At 46.1% G+C, this 17,242-nt stretch overlaps 1 protein-coding gene and 1 pseudogene across 1 annotated transcript in view; one reads left to right on the forward strand and one right to left on the reverse strand.

Moving 5' to 3' along the window:
* Nucleotides 1-17,242, reverse strand: part of SRPX2 (sushi repeat containing protein X-linked 2) — a 204,784-nt gene that overhangs the window by 180,966 nt on the left and 6,576 nt on the right. The window lies entirely within an intron of this gene.
* Nucleotides 5,851-5,982, forward strand: LOC147718805 (U11 spliceosomal RNA; annotated as a pseudogene).

Raw genomic sequence — 17,242 nt, forward strand, 5'->3', positions numbered from 1 at the left:
ACTGGCATTTGCTTCATTTCACCAGTTTTCTCCTCAGCTAGGTGAAGCCCTCTGCCCTACCTAAGGGGCACTATTAACCTCTAATATAGGGTAGGTCAACATTTACCCTTATCACTTCCCAGTACTATGCATAAATACTCAGTAAAATACTCTGGGTGATATCACATTGGCGGAATTAGTGGCATGGTTGTCCAACACCACTGTAGATGCTTTTTATATTACTACCCTTCATATGTGTTCAATTACTGATGAACAGATTTATGTGTGTGTGTGTCATATGTGTTTTTAACTGTACGCTTTGTATAGAAGGGCTATTAGCTACGATTGGCATATGCTGTACCAATGGGCAGTATCTTGTCTTAAATGTATATTTAGATGTCCCTTTGCACTTCGTGAGTCGGGTGCCTGCCACCTGCATCCACGGCCTCACTCTCTTAAGACTGTCTTCCTACTTTTTTTCTCACAAGGTTCCTATCAGTTGTAGGGAAGGTATATGTGCCTGGTCCTGATGAAATGCCATTGCCCTTCCATGCTTGAGGCATGAAACATATTGACCGCACTGCCTTAGTACATCATAACTAGTGATAGCTCCCTTGTTAGGTCGAGCCCAAGGGCAGTGTGCATGCACTGCTCGCTTTGCGAGGCATGCTGTATTGGGGTATGCACTGGAAACCCCTCCCACTCTCCACCCATATTTTGTATTGGCTTGTGTCACTGTCCTTCATAAATGCTGGCTTCTGATTCGTAAGTAGGCTTTTAGTCCCTGCTTGGTACCACCTTGTCTGCTGTTGTGACCGCGCAGAATGACTGGACCTTTTACTTGGCTTGTTACACGGTCGGTGTCATATGTGGGTGAACACTATTTTGTGTATTGACTATGAGGACTGTTAGACCTGGCATCATTGGTGAGTCTCCCTTCCATTTTTTGACAGATTGCCTTCTCTGTTTTGATATGTTTTTGCTGGGTTTATGCTTTGGGCACTGTGCCACTGCTAATCAGTGCCACAGTGCAAGTACTCCCTATCTTAAATTAATGTACTAATTGGATTCCATGATTGAGTTACTTGTTTTATCTGTCAGCCCCTAGTACAGTGCACCATGTGTGCCCAGGGCTTGTAAATCAAATGCTGCTAGTGGGCTTGCAGCACTGATTGGGCCACCCACAGAAGCAGCTTGTAAAGTGTGTCTCATGTCTGCCATTGCAAGGCCTATGTGCAGTCTAGCACTGCCATGTCGACTTGGCCAAGTGCACCCACTTGCCAGTCCCTAACCCTTCCCTTTGCTTCATATTAAACACCCCTATGGTTGGCCCAAGGGCAGGGTGCATTGTAAGTATAAGGTAGGACATGCTCTGATGTGTGTAGCATGTTCTAATAGTGAATTACAGCCATTTTCGTTTTTCACTATTGAAGGCTACCTGTTCTCATAGGTTAGAATGGGCAGTTCGATTATTACATTCTTAAAATCCTAACTGACTCAGGGAACATGGTAGAAATTCGAATTTAGTGTGCCTGAACTAATAAAGTACATCTTTTAGTAAAGTTTATTTTAATATTCTGTGTTTGCGAATACCATTTTAGAAAGCAGGTATTTGCTTGCCTAACCATCTGAGCCTGCCTCTGCTGGGTTGTGTATTCCTTGTCTGGGTTTGTGAGTGCCAGGGTTGGGGAATTCCAGGAGACAGGCTGGGACAGCCCAGTGGTGAATAAAGAGATTTACATCCAGATGGGAGGGAGGAGTGCACCTGGGACCTGAATAGGGCTGGGCCTTCCCTCTACAATGCTGGCTCCACCCCCTGTGGCTTGTCTGATCTCTCTCTCATGCACTGTGAAAGGAGAGAAGGAATCATGTCAACAGAGTACTCCAGAGCTGTATCTTCCTTCCCCTGTGCTGGCTCCACCTCCAAAGTGCTCAGGAACTGGTTTGGACTAGGCGGAGGCCTCTCTGCCTTCAGAGAACAAAGGATTTTGGGGTATAAATATTGGGACCCTGATCCCAAGAAATTAGATCACTTCTGGAACAAGAAACCTTTCTGCCAAGGAGAAGAACCAAGGAAGCTGCAGGAGTTTGGACTGCCCCTTTGCCAGTGTGCTGTTTGCTGGGTTGGCCTGCAGTGGTTGCTTCATTGCCAAGGGAAAGTAGAAGGGACTTTGTAAGGGCTTTCATCTACAGAATATTCTCCAAGGGCTTGAACTGTGCCTGCCTCCTGCTGAAGTCTCAGGGACAAAATACTTCACCTCCAGCTCCCTCCTGAATTTCCTTGCTGGGAATTCTGACTCCAGACACTTGCATGCCGCTGGGAGCTGGAAGCGAGACGCATCAAGAAGAAGCGTGTCGCCGCCGCAGCTGAAATCATCGCAACGCCGGAGAAGCGAGCCTTCGCCGCATCTCCCTGGAAGCGTGTGTTCATCGAAGCTGCCTGCTATCAAATCACCGGAGAAGTGTGACGCCATCGAGAGAGTCGCCATCGCATCACCGGAGAAGCGCGTCGCAGGGCCTGTCGCAGCTCCAAAGTACAGAGTCGTCGCAAGGCTGCCAGGGCGTCATCGCATCGTCATCGCCGCATCAAGGGCGCCCTCTTCTCGCATCGCAACCAGATCATCGCATCAAGGTGCCATCTTGCGCACCACAACGGGTCCGCAAGCCGAGAATCGACGCACCACCTCCGCCGGTAAGGCTCACGACGAGTCCCCTACTATGCGCAAGCATTGAGGCAGGACGAAACCGTTCCCCCGGATCACGGAACCGACGCATCTCCCATTTTGCAAGCCTTTTGTTCACTTTGCGTTAAGCATCCACGTACTTTGTTGAGAACTTTGTTGCATTTAACAGCAACTTGATATAAGAGACTTTAATCATCTTTTAAGTAATCTTAAGTGTAGTATTGTGGATTTTTGTTGTTCGTGGTCTTGTGTTTAAGTCTATATAAAGAATACTTATTTTTATAAAAACCTGTGTTTTGTCCATCTGTAGTGTTATCACTGTATTACTGTGTATATTCACAAATGCTTAACACACTGCCTCTGAGATAAGCCTGTCTGCTCGTGCCAAGCTACCAAGGGGATGAGCAGGGGTTATTAAAGAGTGTAATCCCTTATCCTGACTTAGAAGTAAGTGTCCCTATTTGGACAAAGGTGATAACCATTGACAACTAGACCCCAGATCTAACAAGGACAAACAATGGTGACTGCTTTTTTGTTTGTATTTCAGGGTCTCCACCGATTTTCGTATAGAGCGCTATGCCGCTCTAACTTTAAGAGCGGCTTTTCTCTATCCCCCAGGACTCACTGCACAATGGCAAAGCTTTTTTATTAATATAACTACTTTTTAGAAGAAAGCGGCGACATTCATGGACACTCCGCGGTTGTGCACCTTTTTTTTTAATCACATGCTGAGCCCCGTGCCCGATTTAGGGACACTGCGCTCAGTTTCATTTATTTTTTAATTATAATGTTAAGCGCGGCACCCGCTTCAGGGACACTGCACTCTGTTTCTTTTGGGGGGGGGGGGGGACTTTAATGGTGAGCGCTGCACCCACTTTAGGGACACCACACTGTTTCTTTTTTTTTTTTACTTTATTGGTGAGCGCGGCGCCCACCTCACGGACACCGTGCTCTATACTACAATAGGTCTTGGTTTTGCTACAGTTTGACTGATTGATATTGTAAATGACAATGCCTTTTAACATTAAAAAAGGCATTGCAATTTACAATGCCAATAGGTCAAAATCTCGCTATTGCGAGACCTATTGCATTGTAAATGCTTGTTTTTACTTTGTCAAGGGGACCACTTTACTAATAAAATTCTCCCCGATACCTCTTTTCCTGGGCCTTTTCCCCTTGATAAACTTTGTTTTGAGATGCTGAAATTTATTGGGGAAAATTGCAAGCATGTGATAATTATCACAAAATGTATAATTCTGATCCCATGTGCAAACTTGAAGCCTTCCAGCCTCATTGCAAGCTAGGCGGAATATGATGAGGTATTTACCACATATGGTACATACCATTACCCCAAGGTGAAGTATTTATTTTGTGTGGAAAATATCTCCTATTGCGAGTTTTTAACTTGTGAATGAACCATTACCTGAGGAATTAGGTTTTAACACTCAATTCCGTATGTTTTGCCTTTTTCCAGGCTTTCTACTACGAAAAATTTCTGAAGGTTTAACCTGCACATTTTATCTAGGTAAAACGGTGAGGGTGTGATCATTTGAAATTCTGATCCCAAAACATGTTTGCACAGGGATTGGAATTTTGCCTCAAACTTGTAATCAGGGCCTAAGTGATTCAGGTAATTTTTTTTTATTTATTCATATATTTATTTTTATTTTTAAGGATATATATATAGTGCGAACATGACCCTTGCAGGCATCAGAGCACTTTACAGTGTTTAATGAGAAAGCCAGTATACAAAAAAACATCATTATTCATGGCAGAACATTTTATGAAAGAAGCCTCAGGACAGACCACCACAGGTTTCAATGCATACAACTCTCTCCCCAAATAAAAAGACAATAACGTGAGGGATAAGCATACATGCAGGGCCAGAGGGGTACATAGTTTTCAAGAGTGGAGATAGTGGATTTTATGGCAGAAATGTGTTCATCTGTATTACTTTAACTTCTTTCTTGAATGAAGGAGTTGAGGGGTTTAGTCTGATTTCAGGGGGTGGGAATTCCAGATTGTTGGGACAATACCTGAGAATGCTCGGTTATATGTTTCTTTTTATAGAATGTCGGTGGTTTCAGCAGTAGTGTACTAGGGATTCTAGAAGCTCTACGGCCACCAGATTGTTCCAATTGTGTTGTAACTTGACTGTAGTCGCACCCCCGCGCCACAGTGGAACGTCCCTTGTTGAACGTTCGAATGCGAGCGCCGCCGGTTCCGTCTCAGTGAGGCTTCGCTGACGGAAGCTACCGGGCGCGCTGGTGCTGTGCTGTACATATGGAATAAACCTGTTTAACCCCATGGTGCCTCCGGCCATTATTGAAGCGTCACAACATAAATTGGCGACGAGGATGGAGAATGGAGATAAATGGAACTTACGCAGAGTGGCAAAGTACAGCTCTGGAAATCACTCTTCTGAAACCTTTAATAGAAATGCAATCACCAAAGATACTTGCTCAGGGTACATGCTAGCTCAGGATCGTCAATTGCTTGACGGTGCCTGCACAGGTACAGAGACTAGGGCACCAGGCCCTGGAGGGGATAACTAGGGCACTGATCATAGAGGTACCAACTCATGCGATGCACCTCAGAACCTTCATGGGGCCCAAGCCCACCAGAGACCCTTGCGGATCGGGAGACTTCCTCCACATTTGAATGATTTTCTTGTTGGCTGAATTGTTGTTTATTTCTCTCTCTCCGTCTGCCATCAATTCTGTACTTTCATTGTTTATCACCCTATTCCTTACCTGCGTGTAGAGGAAAGGGGGATATGTTGTAACTTGACTGTGGTCGCACCCCCGCGCCACAGTGGAACGTCCCTTGTTGAACGTTCGAATGCGAGCGCCGCCTGTTCCGTCTCAGTGAGGCTTCGCTGACGGAAGCTACTGGGCGCGCTGGTGCTGTGCTGGACATATGGAATAGACCTGTTTAACCCCATGGTGCCTCAAGCCATTATTGAAGCGTCACAACAAATTGTTTGTGCATGGTATCTTGGGGGTGTTGAAGGGTATGCTTTGTGGGTCATGCAAGCAATTTATAAGGGAATCCTTGCCTCGTATGGGAACCAATTTGAGGATTTCAGATTAGGAGTAATATGGTTGTTTCTTTTAAATCCTGTGATGAGTTTAGTGACAGAGATAAGAGAAGCCCTTAGTGGCTCAAACATACATCTGGGGGGGCAAAAAAGGGTTTCCGCCGTGCGTGGCATACAGGGAGTTTCGGGGCAACCTGGAGCTTTTTGTGCGGAATCGATATCAAGAGATTTCGGAAACATAACTTTTGTGAGCGGGGCTGCTGGTGACCGACTGTCCGTGAAAAAAAAAAACATACATCTGGGGAGACCACAGAGGGTTGTACTTCCATAGTCCAACCAGGGAATCACTAGGGCCTGAATAGCTGACTTGAAGTCATCATGGGGAAGGAAGGGTTTCATTTTTATTAAGATCTTCATGTGGAAGTTCGCTCCTTTGGTAACACAGCTGATGTGCTCCTGAATGTTAATATTCATGTCAAGCATTATTCACAGAGATCTTGTTGAATCTATGTTGTGTGGTAAGCAGTTATAAGCTCTTAGCTGTTTAATCCAATCTGTGATGTCCAGTGGGTGCTAGGGTGGGGCACTAAGGAGGAATTCTGGGGCCGATTCATAGAACTAATCTCAGACAAAATCCTAAACTTACTACTTCTGGTATTCACAGAAGGCACTTATGATTTTTGGTATTCACAAAATAACTTACGACTCCAAACTTTACAGCGGCAGCGGCAGTTGGGCTGGAATTTCCGCACCTGGACCGTACTCTCCGCACCCGGAAGGATTTTCCTCGGCTAGGGCCATATTCTCCGGCTCGAGACGTAATCTCTGGCTCGAATGCAATTTTTTCAAAAAGGAACATTAGGAATGTGTGATAAATGGCAGAGGAGGTTATGAAAAATAGTTTGGGCAGGGAAAAGGATATGGCCAGACACTACATCATAACCCAGAAAGGTTTGCTCCTTTGCATCATGGTACATGCAGTGCACAATTTGCGCTCCTCTCTATGTTGACTGCGGTGTCACCACTATAGTCAACACTAGGGGGAGCGCCCTTAGTGTTGACTGTGATGTTGAGACTAACCCTGGGTTAAACACAGAAAAAGAAGAAAGCAATAAATAAGAGCAAGGCAACTGAGAGTGACACAAAAGCCATCCAGCAAGGATTGGTTATGAAGACCAGAGATGTCCAAAGTGGGCCTTTGAGGGCAGGATCCATGACAGATCTTTAGCATATCCCCATTTAGATAAATGTAAGCAGGCCCTCTATCCCCCAAACCCTTTTTTGGAGGAAAAAAAGATTGCTGAGCGGCTGCATGAAACATGGTGGCCTCTCAGTGAACTTTCAGTGCCTTCAGAGAAGCTCTGTGTTGGCAGCTCCTCTGAAGGCATTGAGATCTCAGCATGGCCAGTAGAGATCTCTCGGTTTGGTGGGAGCTAGTCTGGCCTGGGTGACAGTGGTAATGACCTATGCTATCGTGATGAACAGCACACTGCCTGCAAAAATCTAAACCAGGCTCCATGTCTAAACAGCAGTGCTCCTGCTGCTCATGTAGGTTGAATGGACATTTCATTGCCCTGTAAAATAATTTATTCTCCAGTGCTCTCATTCGTGTGCAAATCATACGGGATAAAACCTGATTTACACAAAATATATATCACTCTAACAACTGAACTCTCAGATGCTGAAAAGGTGGATACTTATTGCTACTTAGCCAAGCTGGTAATCAAAAGGCGTTTGGGCTTGCACTTCGAGAGCTCATGTAAACGCAGGTTCAATCAGAAATGTATCGTGGGGGGGCGTGGCTTGGACGGCAATGAGGACGGGCGCCTACGTTCGATATCTCCATCACCCCGAGGGGGAAAAACGGCGAATTGTTTAGCGAAACGAGCAACTTTCAGAGCCAAAAACAGACACTGGGGCGTTGGTACACCTGGTGCGCGCATTGAACGTAAGGAACCCCCCCAGCAAGGAATAACAAAAGAGAATCCCAGTACTTTCCTCTGGGAGAGAAGCAGCAGATGAGACAACAAAATGGCGCCCATAAAAATAGCTTGAGATCGGCTCGGACGAAATCTGGAGACACTGGACGGTGTGAGCGCCTGCAGAAGTGTGCAGCGGAAGCCCACAATCCCACGCTATGACAAGCCCTGGCAAGCCTCCAAGTAAGTGCTAATGGGAGAGAGGGTAATTGTCGGCACCGCAACCACCACGAGCAAAAGCGAAACCGGGGGCCGCCATTCAGCCGAAGCCGCACCCTGCTCTACAGGACAATAGCGGCTAGGAAGGGGCAGGGAGCCGCGTAATTTCCATAGGCGCCGAAGAAGAAAAAGGCCCCAATTGAGCGCAAACGGAGGGAACAGAGCCAACGGAAGCCGGTCCATCGCGGCTAAATCGAAACTGAAGGCACCTCACTGGACGCCGCCATCTTGCCAAAATCACATGCCCCAACAACTAGACCTCTGAAGGCAACCACAATAGATGCAAGGAGATCACTGGCGGTATACGAGTCAAGTGCGACCAAAGCGAGTTAAGGCTGCTTGCACCAACAAGAACATTAACAAAATGGAAGGAGACAAGCGTGACCGGACATAAGTAGGGCCCCATCCTATGCCGACAAAAACAACAGCAAAACTGGGGTACAAATCTGACCAGGCCATTGTCCTACATGAAGAGATTGCGGGCGGGAAGCCTGATCAAGTGCTGCCACAGGCACCGCAGTGGGAGACGTCACCTTGCCAAAACCGCGGGGTAAAGACCCCAAACAAGGACAAACGGAGGGAAACAGAGCCTATGGAAGCGGGTCCATCGCGGGTAAACCGATACTGAAGGCACCTCCGTGGAAGCCGCCATCTTGCCAAAACCCGCGAGTCCCAGCAACTAGACCGCCGCTGGCAACCGCAATATAAGCGATGAGATCACTGGTATTCCGTTCTAGTGCTGCCACACCGTCTCAAGGATGCGAGTACCGACAAGAACATTAACAAACGGAAGGGCACAAACGCGACCGGACATAAGTAGGGCCCCAGCTTAAAGGAACCGCGAGCTAGTAACTTAGTACAGCGCAAGAAGAGACCCATACAGGTTCGCTGCTCCTCACCAAATCCGGCACTGGGGAACAATCAAATCTACAGAGGGGCTACTATGGTATATGAGGTGCAAACAACAAGGGCCTTACAAATAGCCCACTACCCAGGAAAAAAGGGGGTAACATCATAGCAGAGAGTATTGTTACAAGTGCGAAAATTGGCAGGAGCAAAGACCACGACAAGGTAAATCCGGGAACCAAGCAGGTATAGACTGGACCATCAAGTCACAAGGGAAGGACAACCAGAGTCACGAGGAGAACGACCCAAGCCCATAATGACACAGCAGAAAGGCGGCAGACTAGATAGCTACCTAGCCAGAAGAGGGTTCACAACAATGGCAGGACAAGAGAGCAAATTATCCAATGAGACGAAGAAATACAAAAAGGACCCACCGGACCTGCCGTTAAAGCAGAAGCACGAGATAACACTCAAGACAGTTAACGAGGGAAACAACCTAGCTAAATCAACCAAACAGACAATAGACAATATGCAGCTAGAGCAGCACAAAACGAACAGCAGGATAGACACTGAGGAAAAGCGAATCAGAGACATAGAGGGCGATAATGCCCAATCAAACAAGTCTCTACAGTCCATCTCTAAGGTCTCTATCACCCTCCAGAAACAGCTAGCGGAAGAAGAGGACGGCTGCAGGAGAGGGAACATAAGACTCCGTGGGATTCCTGAAGGAGAAGAGGATAAATCCGCATGGGCGTCCGCAGGGGGGGGGGGGCAAGGAGGGGCGCTTGCCCCCTCCCCCCTCCCCCCCCCCCCCCCCCCGGAGCGACCCTCCTTGCCCGCCCTGCGGAAGCCCATGAACACTGTGACTTCAAGACGGGTTCTCACTCTCTTTCCACTCCTTTCTTTTCTTTGCTTCCCAGCGAAAACGATCCAAAAAAGAAAGACGCTTTTAATGGAAATGTCGTATTTTTCTGACATTTTAATTCCAAAGTGCAGCATTGGAAATAAAAGGCTAAAAATATGAAAAATAGATAAATAACTAAATAAAGTAAGACAGAGTGGTAGCAAACTGGCCAAACTGATTTTATTCACACTGGAACACATTAGCACCACTTTTACAGAGTTTGCCAGTGAAACGCTATTTTTGTTTTCTTGTCTTTGTTTCCCCTGGACTTGGAACTAGTGCACCAATCCTGGAGGTACTGCAATGTGTGGATTGGAAAACAAAATGTGTGCTGCGGCTCTGCGTCCAGGGATGTGGTCTTTTTACCATACTGCTTACATTTTGTAAGGATATAAGAAATCGCCATTGAAATGGGTCCATTCAGGGCCCTGTAGTCGTGTCCTTAACTTTTCAGGCAGGAGCACTCACTGATTTCTGAATAGTGAGTGTAAAAGCATTAAGGTAAACCATGTTGTTCCTCCTTATATTTTCCATGGTTTGCGAAATTTGGCATTCCCTATAAGTGTTTGCTTTTTCCAGGATGTTGTTACTTTTTTTTTTTTGTAGGCCGCATATTGCTCTTGTCTAGTGCGTAATTTAAATTGAGCCGCATCCAGGTGTTTATAGCGGGCAACAATTGGGTTGTAGTTGAAGACAGTGGGAATTTTTCTCAGTGGGGCAGTACGGTGTTCAGTGGGGGAGAGGATGTGACACTATGGTCAGAGCTGCTGAATTTGGAACTGGGAACCAGGTTCAGACTTAATAACCAGTCCACCAGACCACTCTCCTGCTAGAGCACAATGACATGCTAGACCTTAGAAGGCTTCGCAAGACCTTAGAAGACCTTAGAAGTCCTGGTGTCTTCGCACCAGCAGGTGGACCCTAGCATGACAAGTGTAGGTTAACCTTCAAGGCTTGTCCACCACTATCCATCTTGCGGGCAGGCCTATGAAGCAGCACACCCTAGAACAATAGTCAATGAGGTCACAGGACCCTTGAGAAGGGCCAGCTCTAGGGCGGTGCAACCAGTGTGACCGCACCGGGTGCTGACTTTAGGTGGAGGCATCATGTTTGCAAGTATATTAAGGTTTTAAAAACGCTTGCTGCCTCCCTCCTGCCCTCCAGCAATTTTCGGCAACAATAAAAATGTCATGATGACTCTGGTGATTAATGTTATTCCTAGAGAGAGATCAGAATTTTGTCCAGTGGAAGTTTTGACTCATGGAAAGGTAGCTCAGAGGGTTAATGTATCGGCTGCAAAGAACATGCGCCATGCAGATCACAAAGTGCGCATAATGTAAATAGGGCAGTTGGCTACTGCTTTTGTCAGAGAGTTCCTTTTGTTACTTGCAGTTTATAAGGTAAAATCCTAACTTAGAACAGTGAGCTATTAACTGTCATCTAAGAGCTGCATACAAACTGAAAGGTATACATTAGAGCGCTATGTTTCTCCCCCCCCCCCCCAGTCTTTGATTATCCTACCCAAAAAGTGATCTTTTGGACAGAAATCAATTCTGATTATTAAGGAGAACCCCCAACCATGGTATTACATTTTAAATTCCGGGTATTGTGTTTCTCCAGACCAATCACTATGAAACTATACGGGCTACTAGTATGGTTGTCATGTGACTCCTACACCTTGTAGTCCTTAGTCTTATGTAACATTTTCTATACAGTGATTTACACACATATTGATTGTCTCTGTGTAATGTGTGTGATGTAAAGTGCTCTGACACCCTACAATGGAATGAGTGGCGCTGTAAATCAATTTAAATGCATCTGAGAAAGAGTGGTTATGGAGACTTGGGGGGCACAGTTAAAGGATGGTAGTGAGGGAATCCAAGGCAGAGGTGGTCATTGGGGGGCACTAACAAACATTAATGCACAGGACACCACCAGTGCTATGGCTGGCCCTGCCCTTGAGGCCAGTCTGCCTCACCCATAGGTATACAGCCGGGTCTGGTGGCTCAGTGGACTAATGCGTCCATTGCAGGGGCCTGTGTTCGACCTCCTGGTTACAGGTTCAAATCCTGGCAGGTCCACTCAGCCTTTCACCCATCTGAGGTCGGTAAAATGAGTACCATTGAGTTGGGTAACAATGAATATCTGTTATTCAGCGCCAAGAGACCGCTGGGTGAACGTGCGCTTTACAAATACACATGTTATGTTATGTTACCTCCATTGGCCTTGTTTCAGCAGTAGTAGCTGCAACTCACCAGGGATTGGCAATGCAGGATTTGCGTGCACACCAAACTAAGTTCGCAAACTTCACAGTCTCCCTGCTTCATTCACAAGCATTTTTAACATGTGCTGCCTGCTGTGGGGCCACTGGAATTAATTATGCAGCAAAGGATGACAGCATTATGCCGTAGTGTTGACTAAATTGTGCATTAAAAAAAAAGCTGCAGCGTAATGCAGTATATTTTCAGATATTTTATTATTTTGACGTGTATACACATGCTAACAGTCTCTGGAAAGATTTTGCTTATTAGGAACCAGTGTAACCTACAAACGCAGCAGTGAGAAAGGTGACCAGTCAACCTTTGCAATAGGCCATCCACTCTGCAGCAACACAAGTCACATTTTATATTAACTTTTGATATGTTTGAGCTACAAACAATTTATTAGTTTAAATGGTCAGATCATGCAGCAGATCTTGCATTATGAGGCAAATATGGCAGAGCCATAATTTTAGAGAAAACATTTGCAAACTAGGATATTTTGCCATTCATGTTTGAACTGCTGTTGTGGAAAAAGGGAGAAGTGCTGATGACAGAAACTCCATGGCTCGGGGACAAATGGCTTGTGTTCCCACATTTTATCGTATTTGGTACATTCTGTGATTAGAAGCATATCCCACTTTGTGAATATATTTTAATGTCAATAACTCATTATAACATTAAATAATCATGTGTATCCATTGGTTGATTAAATTGGGCAGTGAAATGCCAACCCAATACAAAAAATTGGGATGTCTGCGCATTCTGGCCACACCTCTGGCTACACCCACAGATTCAATCCTTGGATTATTCCCGCCCACTTCGACCACTGTGTAAGACTCAGCATCCCTGGACCTATGATGTGCCGTCCCCGCGGTCGCCGCATGTGCCACATAATTACGGTGCTGGGCTTCCGCATAAGGGAGCTGGCCATTATTGTATCCCTAAACTTGCGCACGTTGTCAGTTTGACATTGACTACACATTTAAAAAATATAGCTAACAATTGGACCTATACATTTTATTTTGTATAAATGAATTGAATGTGTGTAAAATTTAGCAATGCCCGGGGAATTCTAGTATAGGGAGCACCCATTGGCGAATCACTAGCGTGTGTGATTGCTGCATTATTTATTACTAACTTTGACTTTGTGCTTTAACTTTGGATAAAAGTTATCATGAATTCTAGCACCAAGAAGCCAATATTGGTAAATATGTGTGCTACAAATAATCCCTAACATACACTGTGCATACAGTATATTTAATCTGGTGCTTTAATCATAGGCTGTTTTAAAGTATTCTGATAAAAATCGAATCGTGCTGAAGACAGCCTTGATTGGTGTTGGATCGAGGACCCGGAAGTCGGCACACCTAGCAGACAGAGATAAAGCAGCTTGTCAGAAAGTTTAGCGTTTTCCCTACAGGCGGTGTTTGTTGGCCTGTGGCAGGGTCAGTCACATGTCCTGGATTCCTGGTATTTAATTGAGTCTATCCCAGTTCTGCGCCCCAGTGTTTCTTGTGCCCCACCTGGCACACATCATGTCGGAGGATGGTGATGACGTTAACATTTTGCTCCCCCCTGAAAAAATATGTCTGCGGACGCCCATGTAAATCTGGGTCCTGCATAACCCTCATAGAAGAACTAATACCACTACTAGCTGGGATCAAGTTCGACAGACAATTTGAATTAGACAAAGCGTACAGGATGCCAGCAGTTAAACCTACACAAGGACGCGGCCCACGGCCAATCATCTGCAAGCCCTTAAGATCACAGCAAACGGAGGCGATTTTCGCCGTAGCATGGAAAAAACCCGAACCAAAGATGGAATGGCAACAAAATAATAATAACGCAAGACTTCTTAAGGCAAACGGTGGAGACTAGAAAGGGATTCCTAGCGCTAAGGGAAAGACTGCGAAGAGATAACATCACCTTCAGCTTTGCGGGCCAGTAAGACTAAGAATCACTGACAAATGGCGAACACTGGTTTTCGAGGATCCAAGTGAACTGAGAAGGTACCTCCAAGGCCCAGCCACAGAGGATATGGAGGCCCAATTCCCAGGAGCGGCAAAAAGGAGTGCGTCACCAGACAACCCAGGTGCTGACGGAGCTGACGGTACAGGGGGCAACTGACGTCAACTGCAACTAGGGACAGGCAAGATAGACATTGGGGGCTGCACTCCCAACGAACAATTACATGATCGACCGACCAGACTCGCCAATGGAACCTGAGCACAGAGCCACACGAAACTCACAATGCTAGTCATTGACACAACGATAGATGGCAGTCATAAGGCTGTCCAACACTAGGTAAACACCAGGAACTGTAACAGCTGGGACTAGTAATGGTTACCTAGTACGCAAAGGGAAGTTGTGCCGGGCCAGAACGGTCCGAGCCGACCAGCACGCACAGAATAGGCACAGACTAAGCAAACTGGGCGGGTGCAGAAACAGCTTGCTGGAACAGATTATACTCTACCTCCCTGCACAGTACTACCTCAAGATACAACATCCTACCTCAAGTCACGTATCCTCACCTCTATAGTCCGCGACCAGAAGGAACGACCGCAAAACAGGAACATTTTGCATATCCTTTAACTGTTGATTAAGCTCTCCGGACAATGACGACCTGTGGCACAGAGAGAGAGGGAAAACCCTTAATAGCCACATTCTGAGCCGTAGGACCGACGTAAATAGTGAGGGTTCTGATTTAGCTCACCACAAGTCCTCGGGGGGGAGGGGGGAGGGAACATTGCTGACGCACGCTCGTAGTTCAAGCATTTGGGGGAAGGGGTGGGAGGGGGGCAGGGGGGTCGCCAAGTACAGTTTCTTTTGTTTCCTTTCTTTTTTCTTCTTTTCCCTTATCTTTTCCTTCTTCTTCTCGGACAGACGCAAACGGTCACTAAGCCATCCAGCGCAACACATCAAGCATCATAGGGAGGCAACACTAAAGGGTGGACTGGGCCCACTTGCAGGGGGACTAGCTGCACACAAGATCCTCTCACTAATGGGCGACACCAAATTTAAGAAATGACACAAACGAAGCAAACCCAACTACTTTCTAATCTCAAAGTAGTCTCATTCAACGTTAAAGGGCTCAACCACCATGTCAAGAGAAGGAAAACGATCGAATATCTGACAAAGCTAAACAGCGATGTGTGCGTGCTCGAAGAAACTAAGCTATCAGCAGAGGATGCACAACGGCTGAAGGCGAACCGGATAGGGCATACTTTCTGCTCGCCAGCAGCACATAAAGAGAGAGGAGTAATTACACTAATAAACACGAAAGCCAAGCTAACACTGCATGAGTGCTACGCTGACGAGGAAGGGAGAATGCTAATAACTAGCCTCAAGTGTGGGAAGGAGATGATACACATTGCCAATATTTACGGCCCCAACACAGAGGATACCGCCTTTTGGAGGGAGGCTGAGAACAGGATGAGTAAGCTCCCCCAAGAGGACCTACTGATTGTAGCTAGAGATCTCAACCAAGTACTAGACCAAGCCACAGACAGACACCCGCAAAGAGTCAGCCACCGCTCTCAGGGGCAGAATACCCTTAGGAATCTCTGCTCCAAGCTCCAACTTAGGGACCCCTGGAGACTCCAACACCCAGATGCTAGGGATTACACCTTTTACTCTCACCCACACAACTCATACAGAAGGATCGACTGCATCCTTATTTCAGCCTCACACACACACCTTATAGAACACACAGAGATTGCCCCAAGAACAATATCAGACCAATCACACATCAGTCTAACGCTTAATGGACGGCATAGCGAATACACAAGTCGCAGGTGGAGATTCAACAGCGACATCCTTAAAAATTCAGCGAATGTAGCCGAGATAGAGGGGGCCATAAAAGAGTACTTAGAGTTCAACGACAACCCTGGCACAGATAAAGGTACACTGTGGGATGCCATGAAGGCCACAGTCAGGGGTAAAATACTTAGCATCAAATCTAGAATGAACAAAGACAGAAATAAAAAAGTATTAGAGTTGTAGGTGCAGATTAAGGACCTGGAAATGTGCCATAGCACCAACCTAGCAGACAAGAACACCCTCACAGATCTAACTAGGAAGAAATACGAACTCAACAAAATTTTAAGTGAAAGGGCAGGTATGTGGATAAACAAATATAAAGCAATAAACCTATGCTCAGCGAACAGAGTAGGGAAAGCACTAGTCTCATACCTTAAGAGCAAGCAGAGGCAACACACTATTGCGGCAATAACAAACACTAATAAGACTTCCCAAACATCAAACAAGGAAATCCTCAGGGTCTTTAAACACTTCTATGAGTGCCTGTACAGGGAGGACAAAGACCTCAAAGCCGATGGGGGAGCTAGCCTCCTAGACAAACTAAACCTACTCAAACTGACGGAAGTACAAAGAACATTTCTAGAGCAAGACATAACTGGGGCAGAGATAGAGAAAGCAGTAGCAGCCCTTAAGGACAACAAAGCACCTGGGCCGGACGGATACACCGCAGGGTTCTATAAGCACTTCCTCCGCCTAATCAAGCCCACAATGAATGAGGTCTTCACGCACTGTATCAAAAAGGAGAAAATGACAAACTCGATGGCGGAAGCCAACATAATAGTCATCCCAAAAGAGGGCATAGACCCACAACACCCGCAAAACTACAGACCCATCTCCTTAATTTTTTTTTTTTTTTTTTTTTTTTTTTTTAAACCTTTATTTATTACTAGCACAGTACACAGCGTCTGCCTACAACCCCTAGGGGCCGGCCGCTATGACATATAGGAGAAGAATATAAAATAACCAATAGGACAGAACGCCGTTGAAGCCATCCCTGAACACAGTATTTTTGTATAAAGCGTAAAACCATAACATAAGGATAGAACAAGGTTTAATTTTATGATTTTGTGGAATACAAGTTATCAGTCTACAAAAAGGGTAGTAGCTAATAGCAGACCAGGATAGCCATTATCATTCAAGGAGCCCCCGGAAGGAGGCGCAATAGAGGAAGGCATGTATCAGAAAGCTATTTCACCGTCCTCAGAGAGCAAGGGCCAACCGCTATGTCACATAATGTTACGATGCAATAAACCCCTTGATAAGACTGAACCCCGACCCCAAAGGAAACAAAGAGGTGTAACAGAAAAAGAACAGATGAAAGAAGAAAAGAAAAGAGGGCCATAGAGACAAAGAGAAAACACAAAACACATCCCATCCCCCCACCCTGCATACCAGCGGAAGGCCACGGCCCACCCCCCCCCCAATAGGCATGCCTGTCGCCCCAAGAGAACCCCCAAGTGGGAAAGAGAATAAGGAGAGCGGGAAAAACCATCCCACTCTCAAACTCTCAG

This window comes from Lissotriton vulgaris, chromosome 4_1 (assembly GCF_964263255.1).
Source record: "Lissotriton vulgaris chromosome 4_1, aLisVul1.2, whole genome shotgun sequence".
Classification (NCBI taxonomy): Eukaryota; Metazoa; Chordata; class Amphibia; order Caudata; family Salamandridae; genus Lissotriton; species Lissotriton vulgaris.